This window comes from Anomaloglossus baeobatrachus, chromosome 1, assembly GCF_048569485.1.
Source record: "Anomaloglossus baeobatrachus isolate aAnoBae1 chromosome 1, aAnoBae1.hap1, whole genome shotgun sequence".
NCBI lineage: Eukaryota > Metazoa > Chordata > Amphibia > Anura > Aromobatidae > Anomaloglossus > Anomaloglossus baeobatrachus.
Window position 1 is genome coordinate 759,400,068 of NC_134353.1, and position 20,825 is coordinate 759,420,892.

General features: G+C 48.6%; 1 protein-coding gene across 1 annotated transcript in view; it reads right to left on the reverse strand.

The window, feature by feature from the left end:
* Nucleotides 1-20,825, reverse strand: part of TESC (tescalcin) — a 111,191-nt gene that overhangs the window by 10,727 nt on the left and 79,639 nt on the right. The gene's annotated exons all lie outside the window — the stretch shown is intronic.

Consider the following 20,825-nt stretch of genomic DNA (forward strand, 5'->3'; position numbering starts at 1 on the left):
CATGCTTGGTTAGGGCATAGAGGACACCTCTGTATTTTTTCTTTTTTGGATAGATATATGTTTAAATTCCAATATTGTAGATTTTCTAATCATATTTGCTGAAATTTTTTTCCAAGAATGTACTTCACGTTAGGTAGAATATGTTCTGACATTACCTGTGAGCTGTTCTCAGATTGTGCCTCTTGTTCTTTTGTTAAGTTTCTCATTAAAATTCCCCTTATGAACCTTATTTTAAACTTATTTTAAATTGTTCAATCATGTTTCCATTTCTTTGCCTTCCTCTAGACTTTTCAGTTCTTAAAGTGTCTTCTGCTAGGATTTAGGCTTGCAACCTTCTGCCATTTCTATGGCTGAGCTATGGATCCATTCTATTCTAAGAACATTTGTGTCTAGGGGAGATCTCCACAGCTGAACAAAATATCCAGACGTGGTGTCACTACTACTGCATACAGTTCAGACTTGGATTGGCCATCTACCTGACAATTCAATTACATAGTGGTTTGTCAGCTCTGTTTTCCTGTCCTCTTTTATCTTTTTGTAGACAAGAGCCCCAATGCTCACACATGCTATGTTCAATGCCGTATGCCACCACAACACGCACAAGGATAGATTAAATATGTAACCAATCTTTTCAGACAATGATAGTTGTAATGTTTCGAACAAATGTAGAGTTATACCTTAGTCATTCTCGTACCAAGGATTTGGTGTCCCGAAAAGCTTCAGGAAAGATTAGCCTAAAACTGGGTTCACAAACCTTTTAGCCACATGTCAGCAGCTCAATTCGAGCTTCCATATGAAGCCCTGAAAAACAGGTTTCATTTATATACACACCAACAGGGCCATTGACTTTACTGAAGAAGACGGAGTCACTTTGCAGTGTGTCTGATCCATCTTTTTGAGGAGGGCACCAAAACGTGGTTTATTGCGTTTTTTTGCTTGCTTAAAAAAGGTGAACACTGACGAAAATTAGATCTAACAGGGCACCAAGTGACCCTGTTGGTGGATATGCCAAAATCGTTTTTCCAGGGCTTTAGATGGAGCCACTGATGTGTGGCCTAAATGTGATGAGAACCCGGACTTATTGGTGTGGTGTATATTTGAAAACCAATTATTTACAGCTGACATAAACAGAACATGGTCTTTTCTTCTCTGCATTAAAATATAGAACACTGGTCAAAACCAAAAAATTGGACTCAATTATAGATACATAATGACATTTATAGGCTAAGTTCACACAACCACACTTCTTGAGCTGCCCATGAAAAACATGCCATCACACGGACAGCACTAGGACCATTGTTATTCGACTCAGCTGTTCAGAGATCCACCCGCGCCTGTTAACTCCTTAGATTGCACTGTCAAATACTGAAAGCGCAATTTAAGGGGTCACAGCAGGGAGTGCGCCGTTTCCCACCGCCATTGGCGACCCCGTGACACGATTATGGAACAGCATGGTGTTGCCACGGTAGCATGGGGTCAGCAAATAACCTCTGACACTTCATGTGAGAGCCAACAGAGCGCCGGCAATCACAGGAACCCAGCAGTTTTCCTGATCCGAGCAATGCTGCAGTCATAAACTCCCCTAGGGGGACCAGTAAAATCAATTAAAAAAAAAAAGTTTGAAAAAATTAAAAAAAAACTGAAAGCTTAAATCACCTCCCTTTTGCCCCATTGAAAATAAAACAATTTAAAAAGTATACACATATTTAGTATCACCACTTTCAGAAATGCCCATCTATCAAAATATAAGATCAATTAATCTGATTGGTACACGGTGTGGTGAGAAAAAAATTCCAAATGCCAAAATTAACTTTTTGGGTAGCCACAACATTTCATTAGAATTCAACAACAGACGATAAAAACAGCGCATCTCTTCTGAGCGCATAACTGAGCCCCAGATCCCGAAAAATGAGAACGCTACGGGTCTGGGAAAATGGTGACAAAAGCGCAGTTCTTTTTTTGGACAAATTTCTGAATTTCATCACTTAGATAAAAGTAAAAGTATACATGAAGGCAATTAGAGGAGGAGTGAGGAGTGTAGCACAAACCATTCGGTATACAGTATTAAAAATCCAATTTATTGGTCTACATTAAAAAGCAGAAGTGAGCATTCGCTGACGCGTTTCTGGCACAGGTGGATCCTGTCTTCTACTATACGACTATTAAACATAACAGTATGCACCGTTCTATTGCGTTTGTTATACAAATTCATGTGGACTATAATTTCTAGCTTTCGGCTCTGGAGAATCGTACCTGGCACACACAGAATCTCTATGATTGTTCACTGGCAATGGCAAGAATAATTGCAAACACAAAATACTGTTTTAATTTACATTATTTCCATAGAATATGCAATTTTTAGGAGTTATTTATATTTTTGTGATGCTGCATTTCTCTGAAAAGTTAGATTTTATTCAAGGGGAAATGTTACGAGGGGGACCCGGGGAAGCGTGCCAAGATGGGAAATGGACTGCTTCCGCCGGTCAAGGTCCACTGTGCGGTGTAAGGGACCGCCGCTATGGTGGGTGAAGAGTGAGCGGGTTGCTGCTAGCGATCGTCTGGAATGTCACAGACGATCTATGTACACCGATCTGCCCTAACCCCTGAGGGTTGTATGGCACAGATCTCACGGCTCGGTGTACCTGTTGCACGGGGAAGCACAGAGGTGCCCACGCACGTGTGCCAGTGGAAGTCACGAGAATATGGCACGAGGGTAGCACAGAGGTGCCCACGCACGTGTGCTTTCAATAACCAGGTGAGTCCAATGGAGACTTGAGGAGCTCACCTGGGACAGGAACACGGCCTGTTGACGGGGGTACTGCCGGAGCAGCAAGGCAGGAACACGGCCTGCAAACGAGGTACTGCCGGAGCAGCAAGGGCCAAGCCCACAAGAGACAGTAATGCCTAAGCAGTGGCGTGGCAGCACGCTGCCAGACATCCAAACATAGAAGGACGGTCGCGCGCCGCCATGATGGCAGGGGGAGCTTTTAAGGAGGTGCAGCTCCACCCGAGGGCGGGCGCGAGGCGGAGATGACGGACTTGACCCAATCAGGGTCCACGACGTCCCAGCCTGGCCAGTCAGGATTCACCACGTCACCAGCCTTGTCATCAAGCCGTGTGACGTCAGTGAGCGAATCAGACCCACCACGCATTGCACATGCTCACCCTCCTGCCTCTGGGAAATAGAGGCGGGATCCTCGGTCTCACAATGTGCAGAGATAACGGGAATCTCACTGCTTCCCTGAGCAGTAAACCTCTGCACATTGCGCAGCCTCGCAGACCTTCGGGGCCGCTGAGCAGGAGAGTCTGCGGCAGGCCAGGAATGGGAGACCGCTTCACTCCTTGTAACAGGAGAACCCCTAGGTGTCACCCTTCTGCTGCCTCTCTGAGAAGGTATCTCCTGCACACTGCGCAGTCTGGCAGACCTTCGGCGCTGCTGAGCAGGAGTGCTCGTGGCAGGCAAGGAATGAGAGACTGCCTCAGTCCTTGCCTCAGGAGAGCCACGAGATGTAACATTACCCCCCTGTCTAGGCCCCCCCCTGTCCGTGCTCGAAGGCCGCTATCAAACCCGGGGCGCGGATATGGTCCTCCAACTCCCAGGATCTATGCTCCGGACCACGGCCGGCCCACTCCACGATGTAGTACCTCTTGCCCTGTATGACTTTTGTCTCCACAAGTTTTGCCACCTCAGGGTCGTCGGACGGGGAGTCGGTTTGAGCCGGCAGGGACCCCGAGAATTTATTAAGTCGTACGGGTTTCAGGAGGGACACGTGAAAGGTGTTGGCTATAGCCCAGCGTGGAGGGAGCTGGAGTCGATATGCCACTGGGTTTACCTGCTGTAGTACTTTAAACGGACCCAGATACCTAGGGGCGAATTTGGCTGCCTGTACCCGTAGGTTAACATTCTTAGAGGACAGCCATACTAGGTCACCAGGGGCGAAGGATGGTGCAGGGCGGCGGCGAACATCAGCCGTTGTCACCATCCGGTCTTTGGCCCTTTTAAGAGCCTCTTGGGTGTCATCCCAGATCTCCCGGGCCTTGGTCGCCCAATCCTCCACTCTAGTATCGGGTGACGTAATGGGCATCGGAACCGGGATTCTGGGATGTTGTCCGTTATTGAGTAGGAACGGAGTCTGGCCAGAGGATTCATGGACCGAATTGTTAATGGCAAATTCGGCCCAAGGAAGGAGGTTAGCCCAGTTGTCGTGGTGCGCGGATATAAAATGGCGGAGGTAAGTTACCAAGGTCTGATTAGTCCTCTCCACTAGTCCATTGGTCTCGGGATGGTATGCGGAGGAGATGTTCAGCTCTATCTGCAGGAGCTTACAGAGCTCTCTCCAGAAGCGAGACGCGAACTGGGGACCCCGGTCGCTCACCACCTTGTCAGGCATGCCATGCAACCTAAATACATGCCGAATGAACAAGGTGGCGAGAGCACGTGACGTCGGGAGTCGTGGGAGAGGCACCAAGTGGACCATTTTAGAGAAGTGGTCCGTGATGACCCATACGACCCTGTGCCCTGCTGACTTGGGCAGATCTCCCAGGAAGTCCATCCCTACCACTTCCCAGGGACGATCCGGCACTGGCAGTGGGTGAAGAAGACCTGCCGGTCTCTGCCGGGACGGCTTATTCCGAGCACACGACATACAGGCTCCCACATATTCCTGTATGTCCTGGGGTAGTCTCGGCCACCAATAATGCCTGGTCACCAGGTCTCTGGTCCTTTTGACCCCGAAGTGACCCCCGACCTTGGAGGCATGGGCCCACGATAGCACCTCGTTCCGTAGTTCAGGGGGAACGAGGGTTTTGCCAGGTGGCACCTGGTCCAAAGAAGTGGGAGTGACCATCCTCAAGCTGTCCGGGGGTAGTATAAGACGAGGGTCCTCCTCGTCCTCCTCCAACACAACCATACAACGTGACAAGGCATCGGCCCGTGCATTCTTCTCACCGGCCAGGTGGCGGATAATAAAGCGGAACCGGGAGAAGAATAAAGACCAACGGGCCTGCCTTGGGTTCAGGCGTTGTGCTGTCTGGAGGTATGTGAGGTTTTTGTGGTCAGAAAAAAACTCAAATGGATGCTTCGCACCCTCCAGGAGATGCCGCCATTGCTGGAATGCTAGTTTCATCGCCAGTAACTCCCTATCCCCTATGGAGTAGTTCCTCTCGGCCGGAGAAAAGGTCTTGGAGAAAAAGAAACACGGATGTTTCCTTCCTCGTTCGTTTTTCTGGTACAGGACTGCACCTGCACCGACCGAAGAGGCGTCTACCTCCAGTAGGAAGGGTTTGGAGATGTCTGGATGATGAAGGATGGGAGCTCTGGAGAAGTGAGTTTTGAGAGTGTGAAATGCCTCTACCGTTTCCTGTGTCCATGCTTTGGGATTAGCGCCCTTGCGGGTAAGGGCAATGATGGGTGCTGCCACCGTCGAGAAGTTGGGAATGAACTGGCGATAATAATTGATAAACCCCAAGAATCTCTGGATCGCCTTCAGCGAGCGGGGCTCAGGCCAGTTCATCACTGTCTCCAACTTCCCCGGATCCATTGCTAACCCCTGACTGGACACTATGTACCCCAGGAACGGCAAGGATTCCTGTTCAAAAACGCACTTTTCCAGCTTAGCATATAACGAATGGGTGCGGAGCCTCTTAAGTACTTGGATGACATCCCTCCGATGGGTGGTAAGATCGGGGGAGAAGATAAGAATGTCATCCAGGTATGCAACCACGGAAAGATACAAATCCCGGAAAATGTCATTCACAAAGTCTTGAAATACGGCGGGGGCATTGCAGAGTCCGAAGGGCATTACTAGATACTCGTAGTGACCGTCCCTGGTGTTAAAGGCGGTCTTCCACTCATCGCCCTTTCGGACTCGCACTAGATTATACGCCCCGCGTAGATCCAGCTTTGTGAAGACCTTTGCCCCGCGGAATCGATCAAATAGCTCAGTAATGAGGGGCAAAGGGTATTTGTTCTTGATTGTGATTGCATTTAATCCCCTGTAATCGATACAGGGGCGCAGATCCCCTTCCTTCTTCTGCACAAAAAAGAACCCTGCACCAGCCGGTGAAATAGACTTGCGAATGAACCCCTTCGCCAGGCTGTCCTGAATATATTTGGACATAGCCTCCGTCTCTGGAGCAGAGAGTGGATACACTCTGCCCCTAGGGGGCTCGGAGCCTGGCTTCAGGTCTATTCGGCAATCATATGGCCGGTGGGGAGGAAGAGTATCTGCGGCCCTTTTGGAAAAGACATCCCTGTAGGCCTCATAAGGTGTCGGTAAACCCGGCCCCTCAGTATTCCCTGAGGACCCAACCGACCTAATGGTAGCGGGTGGTTCGGTAGTCACGAGGTGCTCTCTACAGGATCCTGCCCAGGATGAGATCTCCCCTGTTGCCCAGTTGAGTATAGGAGCATGCTGTCTCAACCAGGGAAGACCCAGTAGGATCTCATCCGTCCCCCCTGGAAGCACCAGGAAGGACACCTGCTCATGGTGTCCCGGTGGTACATCCATCCTGAGAGGGATGGTGATCTGGGTGATAGGATCGAGTAGTATGGACCCGTCGACTACCCGGACCCTGAGTGGCTTGGGCAACAGAACCAGGGGAACTGAGTATCGGGTTGCCAGGGAGGTCGAGATGAAATTGCCTTCAGCGCCTGAGTCCAAGCAAGCCAGGGCAGAGAAGAGAGTAGTGCCGAACTGCAACTGGGCGCTGATAGTCAACCTAGAGGGAGAAGTAGCGTCTAGAGTCCCCCCTCTGATAGAAACTAGACGCTGTCTTTTCCCGACGGTTTGGGACATAGGGTAGCTATGTGTCCCCTCTGCCCACAGGAAAAGCAGATGACACAAGACCGAGAACCTGGGGCAGAGGAGAACACCTTGGACACTTCCATTGACTCCACGGAGTCGCCTACAGGACTGGCTGGGGGACCTGTTTGATGGAAGACGGGAGTCAGACGCTTTTTAGGCCGAGAAGACGTGGGTGCTGAAGAGACCTCGAGCCTTCGCTCCGCCTGGCGGATGTCTATGCGAGAGGCAACCTGAATCAAGGACTCTAAAGTGGCAGGCACCTCACGTGTGGCCAGTGCGTCTTTGACAAACCCTGCCAGGCCCTCCCAAAACACAGGGACAAGGACCTTATCCGGCCAGTCCAGCTCTGCGGCCAGTGTCCTAAAGTGTACAGCAAAGTCCCCGACTGAAGCAGACCCTTGCCGAAGTCGTAGGAGGCGCAGCGCGGAATCGTGGGTGACTTGAGGCCCGAGGAACACCATTCTCATGGCCCCAAGATAAGCTGCTAAGTTATTCACCACACGATCTCCGCGCTCCCACAACGGCGTGGACCACTTCAGCGCTCTCCCTGTGAGCAGGGACTGGACGAAGGCTACCTTCGCCTTCTCGGTAGCGTAAAGAGTCGCGGACAGCTCTAAGTAGGTGGTAACCTGGTTTATAAACCCACGGCACTCAGAGCTGTTGCCGCTAAAGCGCTCTGGAAGCGCAAGGCGAGGAGACCTTCCGCCCAATAGCACAGCCTGGGTAGCCGCCTGGGTGGCGACTGTCGTCAGAGTAGTCTTATCGGAGGAAGACTGCTCCACTGCTGCCAATCGTGACTCCAACTGCTGCACATAACGCAGCAACTGCTGCTGCTCTTCAGCCATAGCCAGACCTTTGGCGCGACTGTAATGTTACGAGGGGGACCCGGGGAAGCGTGCCAAGATGGGAAATGGACTGCTTCCGCCGGTCAAGGTCCACTGTGCGGTGTAAGGGACCGCCGCTATGGTGGGTGAAGAGTGAGCGGGTTGCTGCTAGCGATCGTCTGGAATGTCACAGACGATCTATGTACACCGATCTGCCCTAACCCCTGAGGGTTGTATGGCACAGATCTCACGGCTCGGTGTACCTGTTGCACGGGGAAGCACAGAGGTGCCCACGCACGTGTGCCAGTGGAAGTCACGAGAATATGGCACGAGGGTAGCACAGAGGTGCCCACGCACGTGTGCTTTCAATAACCAGGTGAGTCCAATGGAGACTTGAGGAGCTCACCTGGGACAGGAACACGGCCTGTTGACGGGGGTACTGCCGGAGCAGCAAGGCAGGAACACGGCCTGCAAACGAGGTACTGCCGGAGCAGCAAGGGCCAAGCCCACAGGAGACAGTAATGCCTAAGCAGTGGCGTGGCAGCACGCTGCCAGACATCCAAACATAGAAGGACGGTGGCGCGCCGCCATGATGGCAGGGGGAGCTTTTAAAGAGGTGCAGCTCCACCCGAGGGCGGGCGCGAGGCGGAGATGACAGACTTGACCCAATCAGGCTCCACGACGTCCCAGCCTGGCCAGTCAGGATTCACCACGTCACCAGCCTTGTCATCAAGCCGTGTGACGTCAGTGAGCGAATCAGGACCCACCACGCATTGCACATGCTCACCCTCCTGCCTCTGGGAAATAGAGGCGGGATCCTCGGTCTCACAATGTGCAGAGATAACGGGAATCTCACTGCTTCCCTGAGCAGTAAACCTCTGCACATTGCGCAGCCTCGCAGACCTTCGGGGCCGCTGAGCAGGAGAGTCTGCGGCAGGCCAGGAATGGGAGACCGCTTCACTCCTTGTAACAGGAGAACCCCTAGGTGTCACCCTTCTGCTGCCTCTCTGAGAAGGTATCTCCTGCACACTGCGCAGTCTGGCAGACCTTCGGCGCTGCTGAGCAGGAGTGCTCGTGGCAGGCAAGGAATGGGAGACTGCCTCAGTCCTTGCCTCAGGAGAGCCACGAGATGTAACAGGGAAGGTTCCTCTGAAATCCTGCTTTTCTTTAGATGCAAATTAGGTTGGCACTTGAGGTCTGTGGCTCCTGTTCGCTGCTCTGCTTTATAATGTCACCTCTGTTCTCCACTGTCAATCAAGAATGGCACCATAGTAGGTGTCCTTGACAATGTTTTACACTGCCCTGTCCTGCGCTACCTCTGCCCAAGCAGGGCTAATGTTAAGGCCCTGTCACACACACAGATAAATCTGCGGCAGATCTGTGGTTACAGTGAAATTGTGGACAATCAGTGCCAGGTTTGTGGCAGTGTACAAATGGAACAATATGTCCATGATTTCACTGCAACCACCGATCTGCCAAAGATTTATCTCTGTGTGTGACGGGGCCTTTATTGTCAGGTTCCCTTTAAGTATTCTCGGAAGCTAATAACCTGATATACGTCCAAAGTTGATGGATTGCACAGTGTTTGAATCATTGTATCATTCTTCTGAGATTGTGTTTTCACTATACACATTTATCACACACTAATAAGTAGAGTTGAGCGCGGTTCGAGGTTCGAGGTTCTCCAGTTCTAGGCTCGAGTGATTTTGGGGCCTGTTCTAGATCGAACTAGAACTCGAGCTTTTTGCAAAAGTTCGATAGTTCTAGATACGTTCGAGAACGGTTCTAGCAGCAAAAAAAACAGCTAATTCCTAGCTGGCTTTCCGCTGTAATAGTGTAAGTCACTCTGTGACTCACACTATTATGAAATTTCAGTGTATAGTGTGCGGGAACAGCGCCTTCAGATCACTGCTGTTTGTATAATGGCGATCGCCATTTTTTTTTTTTTTTCCTTGTCTTCCTTCCCTAAGCGCGCGCGTGTAGTGGGGAGGGCCAGCATGTCAGCCAATCCCAGACACACACACAGCTAAGTGGACTTTTAGCCAGAGAAGCAACGGCATGTGTGATAGGATGTCCATGTCACATGTCCCTGCATTATAAAACCGGACATTTTCCTCCAGCACGCCATTATCTGCCTTCTGCGTCCTTGGTGTCAGACATCACTGGCGCAGCTCCGTCCTAAATCCTATCGCCGATACAGCTGTATGCGCTCCATCCACAGTGCTGGACAGCTTAGGGAGAGCACTTTCTATCAGTCCTTTTAAGGGCTCGTACCGGCAGGGTCAGAGCCATAGGTGACAGGTCCTGAAAACAGAGACAGCGTCTGTGTAGCTAAGGTCAGGGATTTCGTCGCTGCATTTCCCCATTAGGAGGGAATAGAAAGGCAGGCTTCCTTTCCTCTACCCAGAGCCCCACAATCCTGGCACTGTACCCTCCTGTCCTCTGCACACTGCAACTCATTATAACTAAGCCATTATACTAGAAAACACTCAGTGTACCTAGTGGCATCCTAAACGTGGCTATTGGACTTTGCTATAGTCCCACTAGTGCAAAGATATTTGCAGCACGTCTGCCTGCATTGCACACTCCAACTCATTATAACTAAGCCATTATACTAGCAAACAGTCAGTGTACCTAGTGGCATCCTAAACGTGGCTATTGGACTTTGCTATAGTCCCACTAGTGCAAAGATATTTGCAGCACCTCTGCCTGCATTGCACACTCCAACTCATTATAACTAAGCCATTATACTAGCAAACACTCAGTGTACCTAGTGGCATCCTAAACGTGGCTATTGGACTTTGCTATAGTCCCACTAGTGCAAAGATATTTGCAGCACGTCTGCCTGCATTGCACACTCAAACTCATTATAACTAAGCCATTATACTAGCAAACACTCAGTGTACCTAGTGGCATCCTAAACGTGGCTATTGGACTTTTGTCTAGTCCCACTAGTGCAAAGATATTTGCAGCACCTCTGCCTGCATTGCACACTCCAACTCATTATAACTAAGCCATTATACTAGCAAACACTCAGTGTACCTAGTGGCATTCTAAACGTGGCTATTGGACTTTTGTCTAGTCCCACTAGTGCAAAGATATTTGCAGCACGTCTGCCTGCATTGCACACTCAAACTCATTATAACTAAGCCATTATACTAGCAAACACTCAGTGTACCTAGTGGCATCCTAAACGTGGCTATTGGACTTTGCTATAGTCCCACTAGTGCAAAGATATTTGCAGCACCTCTGCCTGCATTGCACACTCCAACTCATTATAACTAAGCCATTATACTAGCAAACACTCAGTGTACCTAGTGGCATCCTAAACGTGGCTATTGGACTTTGCTATAGTCCCACTAGTGCAAAGATATTTGCAGCACGTCTGCCTGCATTGCACACTCAAACTCATTGTTACTAAGCCATTATACTAGCAAACACTCAGTGTACCTAGTGGCATTCTAAACGTGGCTATTGGACTTTTGTCTAGTCCCACTAGTGCAAAGATATTTGCAGTACGTCTGCCTGCATTGCACACTCCAACTCATTATAACTAAGCCATTATACTAGCAAACACTCAGTGTACCTAGTGGCATACAAGAAGTGGCTGTTGTACTCCATTAGTGCCCCACTGGTGACAAGCTATTTCTAGCACCTGTGCATGACACCCTCCTGCTCTGTTTTTAATAAGCTATAATGATAGCAAAAAATACTGCCATAAAGTGGCATCATAGAACTGGCTGTTGTATTCCATTAGTGCCCCACCGGTGCCAAGCTATTTCTAGCACCTCTGCATGACACCCTCCTGCTCTGTTTTTAATAAGCTATAATGATAGCAAAAAATACTGCCATTTAGTGGCATCATAGAACTGGCTGTTGTACTCCATTAGTGCCCCACTGGTGCAAATCTATGTGCAGCACCTCTGCATGACACCCTCCTGCTCTGTTTTTAATAAGCTATAATGATAGCAAAAAATACTGCCATTTAGTGGCATCATAGAACTGGCTGTTGTATTCCATTAGTGCCCCACTGGTGCCAAGCTATTTCTAGCACCTCTGCATGACACCCTCCTGCTCTGTTTTTAATAAGCTATAATGATAGCAAAAAATACTGCCATTTAGTGGCATCATAGAACTGGCTGTTGTACTCCATTAGTGCCCCACTGGTGCCAAGCTATTTCTAGCACCTCTGCATGACACCCTCCTGCTCTGTTTTTAATAAGCTATAATGATAGCAAAAAATACTGCCATTTAGTGGCATCATAGAACTGGCTGTTGTATTCCATTAGTGCCCCACTGGTGCCAATCTATGTGCAGCACCTCTGCATGACACCCTCCTGCTCTGTTTTTAATAAGCTATAATGATAGCAAAAAATACTGCCATTTAGTAGCATCATAGAACTGGCTGTTGGACTCATTTATTGTGCCACTTGTGCCAAGCAATCTCAAGCACCTCTGCATTCTACCCTCATGCACATTTAGCTATGCTAATTTTATAGCAAACTCAGGGAATTCCTTGCTGCATTTGATCATTAGGAGGGATAGAAAGTGAGGCTTCTTTTACTGTCCTGGTACCCACAGAACACGGCCACTGTACCCATCTGTCCACTTTTGCCACGCTATTTAATTTGCACAAAGAGCTGACTCTTTTTCTGCCTTCCTAAAATTGTCTGGAATACTAAGTTAGTGTTCCTTTGCTGCCAAGCAAGGTACAACACATGTGCATTCTACACTCCTTTCCATTTCTGGAATGCAATTATTAACTGCAGGTAGTCCAGGCAATCTGTGACGAAGGTGCAGGCGTGGATATAATGTAGCCTGCATCCAATGATGGTTCTCTCGATGTCTGACAGCTCAACAATACGTTCTGTTTCCACTTCCAACACAAGTGATGACCTGCCAATCACACTCCCTGTTGCGGGTTAAGGAGTGGAAGTTCAGTGTGAAAAACCATGTGTGACTGCTGTCCCCACAGTCACAGAGGATGAAGAGCACGCAGATGCACTTGATGGGGCAGGCGGTGGTTGCACAGGCATGCTAGGCCGCATTGTAGCACAGTGAAATTCACATTGCGACTTATGCTTCATTTTAAGTCGTGTACAGGGTGGGCTCCCCAGTATGTAGCAAAACCAGGCAACAGGAAAAGGACTCTAGGCAGTTGGGTTGATAAATGATTGTTTAACTTTACCAAAACAAACAATAAGAACCATGCATACAATTTAAATAATGGAACAATCTATTCTGTTGCCTACTACCTGCTAATCCCTCTGTGTAGCAGTAATTGTGTGTTTGTGCGTGTGTGTGTGTGTGTGTGTGCGAACACGACTTACCAGTGGCGCATCACAAGAGCTTACAAGTTATCTACCTAAACATAGACAAAACACATGACCCCCCCTGAATACCCTTGTTAGCTGAAGCCTCACAGATAATGCAGATGATAACAGTGTGAATGCAAACCACACAGCTCTGCAACACAGTCATGGAAATCTTGAAAAGCAACAGTCAATGCAAACATGTGTTGCTGTCCCTCTATGATTTAAACTGTATGTGACAATTTGACAGTGCAGAGGCAGCAAGTCTTATTGTCTATAAATAGTCGGCCTACCCAGAACAGATATGTGTTTTGCTAATAAAACAAAGTGTTGCATGCCCGCATTATTGTCTGGGCACAGCCTACCGTACCCGGGTACTGTGATGTCCAGTTGCCAGAAATACAGACTTTACGCTCCTCTCACGGTAAACAGTATAGACAGCACCGTAAGAATGTTGGTCTGTGGCACAGGATGCTGCTCACTGACGTTACAGTGCTCATCATCAAAGTACAACACAACTCCCCTCACAATTGAACGAACTGTTTCCGCGGTGGCTCCTTGCTGTAACACACACCTTTAGCTTTTCCTTCTGTTCATAGACAGCATCTCCAAGTCCACACCCGAAGAGCAATTTTATATTGCTATAGTGACCAAAGGCAGATCCAAAAAAACAGCAGCCCCTTGTGTGTAGTCTGCAACAATGCATGCAATGAACGGCAAATAAGCATATTGCGTTGACAGTTGCTAAAGCTGAGCAATACACCTTCACGCTGTCAATTCATATCCATGTGATACTTCATGGAGGAAGTACTCAAAAGTGTGAGTTTTTGCCTTCTACTTACAGATTGTTGACAAATCTTACAGATTACATGACTTTGGTGATCCTTTGCGATGTCCAAAAATTCACAGGCTAGGAAAGGCTTACAGCCCATGCGACCTGCATAGCCAACACGACATCTGCTCAGAGTCAAAGTTGTGGTCCAGGATTCAGTTGTTGACGTGCTTCCAGTACTTCAACGTACGGGGCAAGGGGGCTCAAATCATTGATCAATCATTTGCAAAAAATCTCATTGAATTTTTACAGTAGGAACGAATTTGTGAATATTACACTTTTTATTTCTTCATTGTTGCAAGCCATTCATAAGCAGTGCTGGCTCCCCTCCTTTTTCCAGTACTTTGTCTCTGGCCAGGAAGACGCAACCTAACCTCGTTGTCAGTAGCATCCTCCGCCTCCTCTGCTGACCTCATCGACTGGCTGACTTTGGTTTGACAGTAAGTGTGGTCTCCAACCTCATCAATAACCCTGTGTGTTTTCATTCCCCTCGTCCTGAGTCCTCCGAGACAACCTCTTCCTGCCCTGACCGAATAGTAAAGTTGTCCTTCCAATCAGGTATCTGTGCTCCTCATCATGTTCCCCATTGTCTCCACCAGGAGGATTTAATTTTTGGAAATGAGGGTGTAGATTAGGCACAGCACCGTCTTCATCGGGGCCTGGATCCCAGTCACAAAGCTTCAGGCTATCTGCGCAGATCATTTCCCCTGTCTCATGGAACTCGCTACCTCAACACGTTAGATTATATGCTACACACGCAAGCTTCAAACTGAATCTGAAAACTCATCTGTTCAGAAATGACTATAACCTTCAATGACACCACCACCATACGTACTTGACGCTCAACCTAAACAACTCCTACTGTCTCCTCCCAAAAATCCTTTAGAATGTAATCCCGCAAGGGCAGGGCCCTCTTCCCTCTGTACCAGTCTGTCTATAGTTATTTGTATATGTATTCTGTATGTAACCCCCTTCTCATGTACAACACCATGGAATCAATGGTGCTCTATAAATCAATAATAATAAAAATAATAATAACTTCCTTGTCTGTACTCATTGCAGCTTTGGAGCAGACCTCTGATTCCCAGGCTATAGTGCGACTGAACAGCTATGCAAACTCAACCATCTCTGTCACCCCATACTCAGCAGGGCTGGTGGAAACTTGAGAGCTGTTAGGAAGCAAGTGCGATTGGATTGACACCACAGAGGAATGGAGTATTTGGGATCTTGAAATTGGGGTGGAGGAGAGGCCACTTTATGGAGCAATTCAGATCCATTGAAGCAGCTGCTGATTTGGCCTCATCTACATTTGTTAGCGATGGTCGTGTCCATGAAAAAAGGGATCATATCAGAATATCCATGGGAAGAAGTACACCTGTTCTTTTTGATGTTATTTGTTGTTACAAAACGGTGACGCCTTAAACGCAAGCAGCCTGCTGCGGTTTCAGTTGCGCCCAGGCATCAGCTGCCATTTAGGCCTGTGCCTCGGGTTGTCCAGCTGGCTGCTTTCTCCTCCACGTCTAAGTGTGGAGAGGCAGCTAGTGCGCATGCGTGTGCCGATTTACCCCAGCCGCAGCCTAACTCCAGTGTTTCGCCTAGTGAGTATGCTCAGCCTGACTGTGCCATTCCTGAGGCTAAGTCTTCATTTCGGGCTACAGCGCATGCTCCCACACTTAGTGCGAAAAGCCTCTTTGCACAGGTACTTGCACTCCGTGCCGGGTCTAAGTCCTATGTTGTGCCTAGACACCATGCTAAAGCTGATAGTCTTTTTTCAGAGACTGTATTTCATGCAACTGACCATGGTCAGGCACTTACTGCATCAGAAACTAGGTCCGGTAATGAACTCTTTGGCCCTGCCCCTGATGTGGGGGGCCCATTTAGACCACAGGGCATCAGGTGTCCTGACGATGTGGCCAGGCCACTCCCAAATGGCTTGCAGAGGCCTGCCCCTATGACTTGTCACCGCATTATTGATGGTCAGACGATGACTGGTGAGGTGTTTGGGTCATGACAGCCCTGAGGTCATCATTGAAGTTGCGGTTCCAAATAGGACGCTAGTTATGCCACTCATGACGTATCACTCTGCTTTTGTCTCCAGGAGGTGCATTGTGGTCCACCCTGGTTTGTGGCGGACCCAGGTTATAAAAGGGGCTGGAGACAACAAGGAGGTGCGCAGTCTTCTATTATGCTCCGAAAGAGCACACCTCCATGTGTTGAACCCATTGCGGCTTTAGGCCAGAGGTAGGCAGGGATAGGGCGTCGATGCAGGCCGCCACCACAGTTGGTAAAAAAGAACGGTTAAGACCAGCTCCTGTCCTACAAGTCCTGCTTGTGCAGCCCAGTGGCATTAACAGGCCTGCTGCTGCTGATGCGCCTGCTGTTCACAGGTGTGGCCCCAATGCACACGGTCAGCGTCCTGAATGGCCCCTGTGATGTTAACAGGGAGTTCCTGGGCTGGGTGGGCGTGTGGACCCTGTTACGCTAACAGGGCTCCCAGTCTCAAGATCCGAGTGGCGTCTAACTTGGTTCAGGCTACTATTAGTTTCATAGCCACACAGATCTGTATCCTCCACCAAACCTTCCAGTTGCCAACCTCTCCTTTTCCATCTGGGAGCACGGTGGACACTGCCTGCTGATGGGGATATATACCTTTCTCTTTCTTTTCTTATTAATTTTCGTTATATAGCGGTAACATAGTATATACCACCTTATCCAAATCTGCCAGTCCCACCGTAACAGATGGTGTTTCTTCATCAAATGTTACTTTTGCTTAACCACCAAACCCACGGACCAAAACTTTTTTCCCCTTTCCAACACACCTGTTCCCCTTTTCACCCGCATCTGTCCTTTTTCAACTCATTTTGTATATGACCAAAAGTGCAACTCTGCAGGGACACCGTACTCAATGGCATCTCAGCACAACAGCCAGCCCTCGGTCCCTCAGATGTGGACAAGTAAAAGACCATTTCCTCCTATCCATGACAAACCGTTGAGATTCACTCTGTGCAGCACTGGTGTTTAGTGGAAAAGCAGATCGAAGATTGCGTAACACCTTCTGAAGATACTCCTGTACACGTGCGTCCCTTTATATGGCAGGAATTATTTCGCCAAATTTTGTCTTGTACCGGGGATCTAACAGTGTGGCAACCCAGTAGTTAGCATTACTTTGAATTCCTACAATCCGAGGGTCATGTTGTAGGTAGTGCAGCAAGAAGATGCTCATGTGTCTTGTGCATCCAGGAGGAACAAGTCCTTGGTGTGTTGGTGGCAGAGAGGTGAGAATCGTGCCTCCTTCCTCTGCCCTCTCCCCCCAACCTCGCACAACCGAAATGTGAGCAAGCTCTCACTCATCTGCTTAGTCTTCCATGCCCATCGCAAGTTCGTCCTCCATTTCTTCATGGCTCCTGCACCTTCCTCAACAATTTTTGCTGATACTATGCGCCCTTGTTAATCCCTATCCCCCACCATAACTGCTGCCTAGGTGCCGCTTACCGTATGGACCTTGTAGATCTTATTATCCCTTCTGCATATGACTCCTCCTGTACTTCCTCACCTTCCTCTTGGACCAATACCTGACTCCGAATAATGCTTACAGTGTGCTCCATCATGTAGATGACCAGAATTGTCACGCTGAGAATGGCATTGCCAGTGCTAAACATCTTCGTCGACATTTGTAAACTGTGTAGAAGGGTGCATAGGTCCTTGATCTGACACCACTCCAGCAGCGTGATCTGCACCACCTCTGGATCAAGTTAGCCCAGGGTATACGTCATACCATATTTCAGCAGGGCTCTGCGGTGCTGCCACACACGCTGCAACATGTGCACATTCCAATTCCTGCGTGTCGGAACATCGCATTTCCGGCGTTTAACCGCCAGACCCTAAGACTTCCGGAGCGATGACAGTTGTTGAGCTGCTGGGTGCGAAGGATGAAAGTGAGCACACAGCAGCGTGCCCGCTGCACAAGGCCATGTAGGCCAGGATGGTATTTTAAAAATTGCTGGACAACCAGGTTCAACACGTGAGCCATACAAGGCACGTGTGTCACATTGCCCTGAAGAAGGGTCGCAGACTGGTTTGCATCATTGTCGCACCCGACCTTCCCTGACTGCTGGTTGACTGTAGACAACCATTGATGAAACTCGGTCTCACTCTCCAGAGCTAACCGTCCACAATTCCTCAGCGGTGTCTCACATTTCCCCTACATTTCAAAGTAAACATTTGACCGCCTGATGGCTTTGAGCTCTGCTGCCAGCATAGTAAGGAGGTGTGTGGGATTCCTTGGGCGCAGTTACAAGGAAGGGTGGCCTGACCACACAGGGTTTGGGCCGAGGTGGAGGACCCACACGAGGTTGAGGAGGCAGAAGCAGTGGAGGAACTTGTACATACAGAGGAAGGATTGACACACAAGTCGTGGGGACGGCAAGACTTGTACAGCAAACCCTTCTCCATCTCTCACCATAGTTACCCAGTGCCCAGTCAGCAACATGTAACTCCCCTGTCCATGCTTACTGGTCCAAGTATCTGTGTTGAAATGCACCCTGTCACACACAGAGTTTCTCAAGGAATTGGTGAGGTTGTGTGCGACCTACTGTGGTAGCGCGGGCACGCCTTTCTTGGAGAAGGAGTGACGACTGGCCATCGGCTCTTGGGGCACTGCAATGGGCATAAGGTCTCGAAAATCCTCGGTCTCAAAAGGGTGTAAAGGCAGCCTTTCTGTTGCCAACAAGTTGCAGATGATGAAACTCAACCTCGTAGGCATGTCATGCCCTTCGAAAATCATGTAAAACATAGCGAGGGGACTCCAACCACAGTCTCTCTCGTTGCCACTAATTGGGCCACACACACCCCACTTGACTGGCATCAGTTGACCCCCCTTTTGAAAAAGAAAAAGATGCTTTGCATGAAGCACTCTCAAAAATACGCGTGCCTTTCCCGTCCCCTGGCTGACCCAGGGGAAGAAAAGTCCTCTGAGAGCCATGTCCACATTGTCAGTGGACAGACACGTGTGCTTATCTGCCAGCAGACCCCCAGCAGCACTGAAGACAGGTTCCGAGAGAACGCTGGCTGCAGGACACGACAAGATCCCCAAGGCGTACGTGGCGAGCTCAGGCAATTTATCAAGATTGGAAGCCTAAAATGAGCAGGGCTCAAGTTGCACAATAATGGAATCGATGTTTCCTTGCATATACTCATATATCTGTGTGTCCTCCTCTTTTTCCTTGTCCAGCTGTTTTGTTTTCGCATGAGTATATGTCCTTGTCACTTTCCCATGTGTTTGTGTTGTGTTGTGAGTTGTTTGTCACCTTTTGGACACCTTTGAGGGTGTTTTCTAGGTGTTTTTATGTGTTTGTGAATGCCTGCCATTGTTTCCTATGTGGTTCGAGTTCGGTTCGTCAAACGTTCGACGAACCGAACTCGAACGGGACCTCCGGGACCGGTTCGCTCATCTCTACTAATAAGAAGGATGTTGCAATTGTTAATATCCTGGCTCATGCCTATTACATTAATTATATGTATAAAATTACATATGTACATAATGTACAGACATGTATTTATATGCCAGCACTTATCTTTACACAATATTAGTATAATTACAAATGGTGACTTTGAATTATGGCTTATTCAGATTGGTTCCCACCACTTTGCTGGTGCTGTAATAATTTAGCAGATTTTTTGCATGCAAATCTGTAGCAAAGAATAATAAATCTGTAGTTTTTCTGTCCCATGGGAACATATCGCAACAGGAGCTATTTTACAGTGAATATCTGTAGGTGGGACCGCAGAATTCGTAGTTATTTTTGATTTCTGCAACTCGTACTATGAAATGGTTGCACACAACTGATACCCTGCCATTTAAAAAAATAAATTAATTAAAAAATGCACAACTTGTATGTGGGCTGCTGGGGTTTGTGTGCTAGGGTTGCTTTAATTACCAGTCCGCCCTAATACAATGCAATCACAATCTCTATTTTTTCTGCTATTGGATGCAAGCAAACAAACTACTTTCTTTATCGGTTGTGTGGTCACACTCCTATTGAAGAAAATAGGAGCTGATCTACAGAACCCAATAGCAGGAGGGTCGCCAGTGTGGTCATCAATGTAAAAGTAGTGGACACTTTTATACTATACGGGACGGGCTCAAGGATAAGACAAAGGATCATGCATAGTTTCAGGGGCATCCAGTAGATGGGTGTTGTTGGGCCACCTGATGCGGTGGTCCTAGGTTTCTCCCCAGTGGCTGCATTTTGCCGCTCCTTGGAGTGTGAATTGGCCATTCTCAAACTAACAGCCGGCTCAGAGAAGATGTAGCAATGAGTAAGGGCGATGTCAGCAGTGATCAGCTCATCTGATCACCCTGCTGATGTTGCTCACCAGCGTCGCAGAGATGCAAACAATGTTGGTGGAGCTGAAGACAACAAAGATTTATTGTAATGGGGGGATTTGAGTACTATATGAGGAGCAAGGTGGCTGTATGATAATGGACACAGAATGGGGAGCAAGGCATGGAGGAATTTGAGGATGCCGTATGGGGAAAGAAGGTGGTTGTGGGTACTGACATAGAATGAGGAGTGAGGAAGGGGCAATTTTAGGACACAGTTAAGGCCCCTTTCACACGTCAGTGATTCTGGTACGTAGGTGCTTTTTTTAAAAAGTATCAGAATCACTGACATACGCAGACCCATTATAATCAATGGGTCTGCTCACACATCAGTGATTTTTCACTGAACGTGTCTCCGTGCAGCGTGCACCCTTGGCCGTGATTCTACACGGAGACAAGTCAGTTTTTTTCTGGCATCACTGATGACCCACGGACTACACTATGGTGTGATCCGTGTGTGATCAGTGAAACACGTACAAGAAAATCACGGACATATTAAATATTAAAAATTATCAACTTACCTTGCCTGCGATTCGCTCTGAAGCCTCTGCTTTTGGCAGCTCCTGCCTGGCTCATGAATATTCATGAAAGCAGGAACTGCCGACCAGGAAGTAAGTGCTGATAGCGGTGGGCGGACGCTGCAGAGCTGGAGACTTCAGCACCATGGAC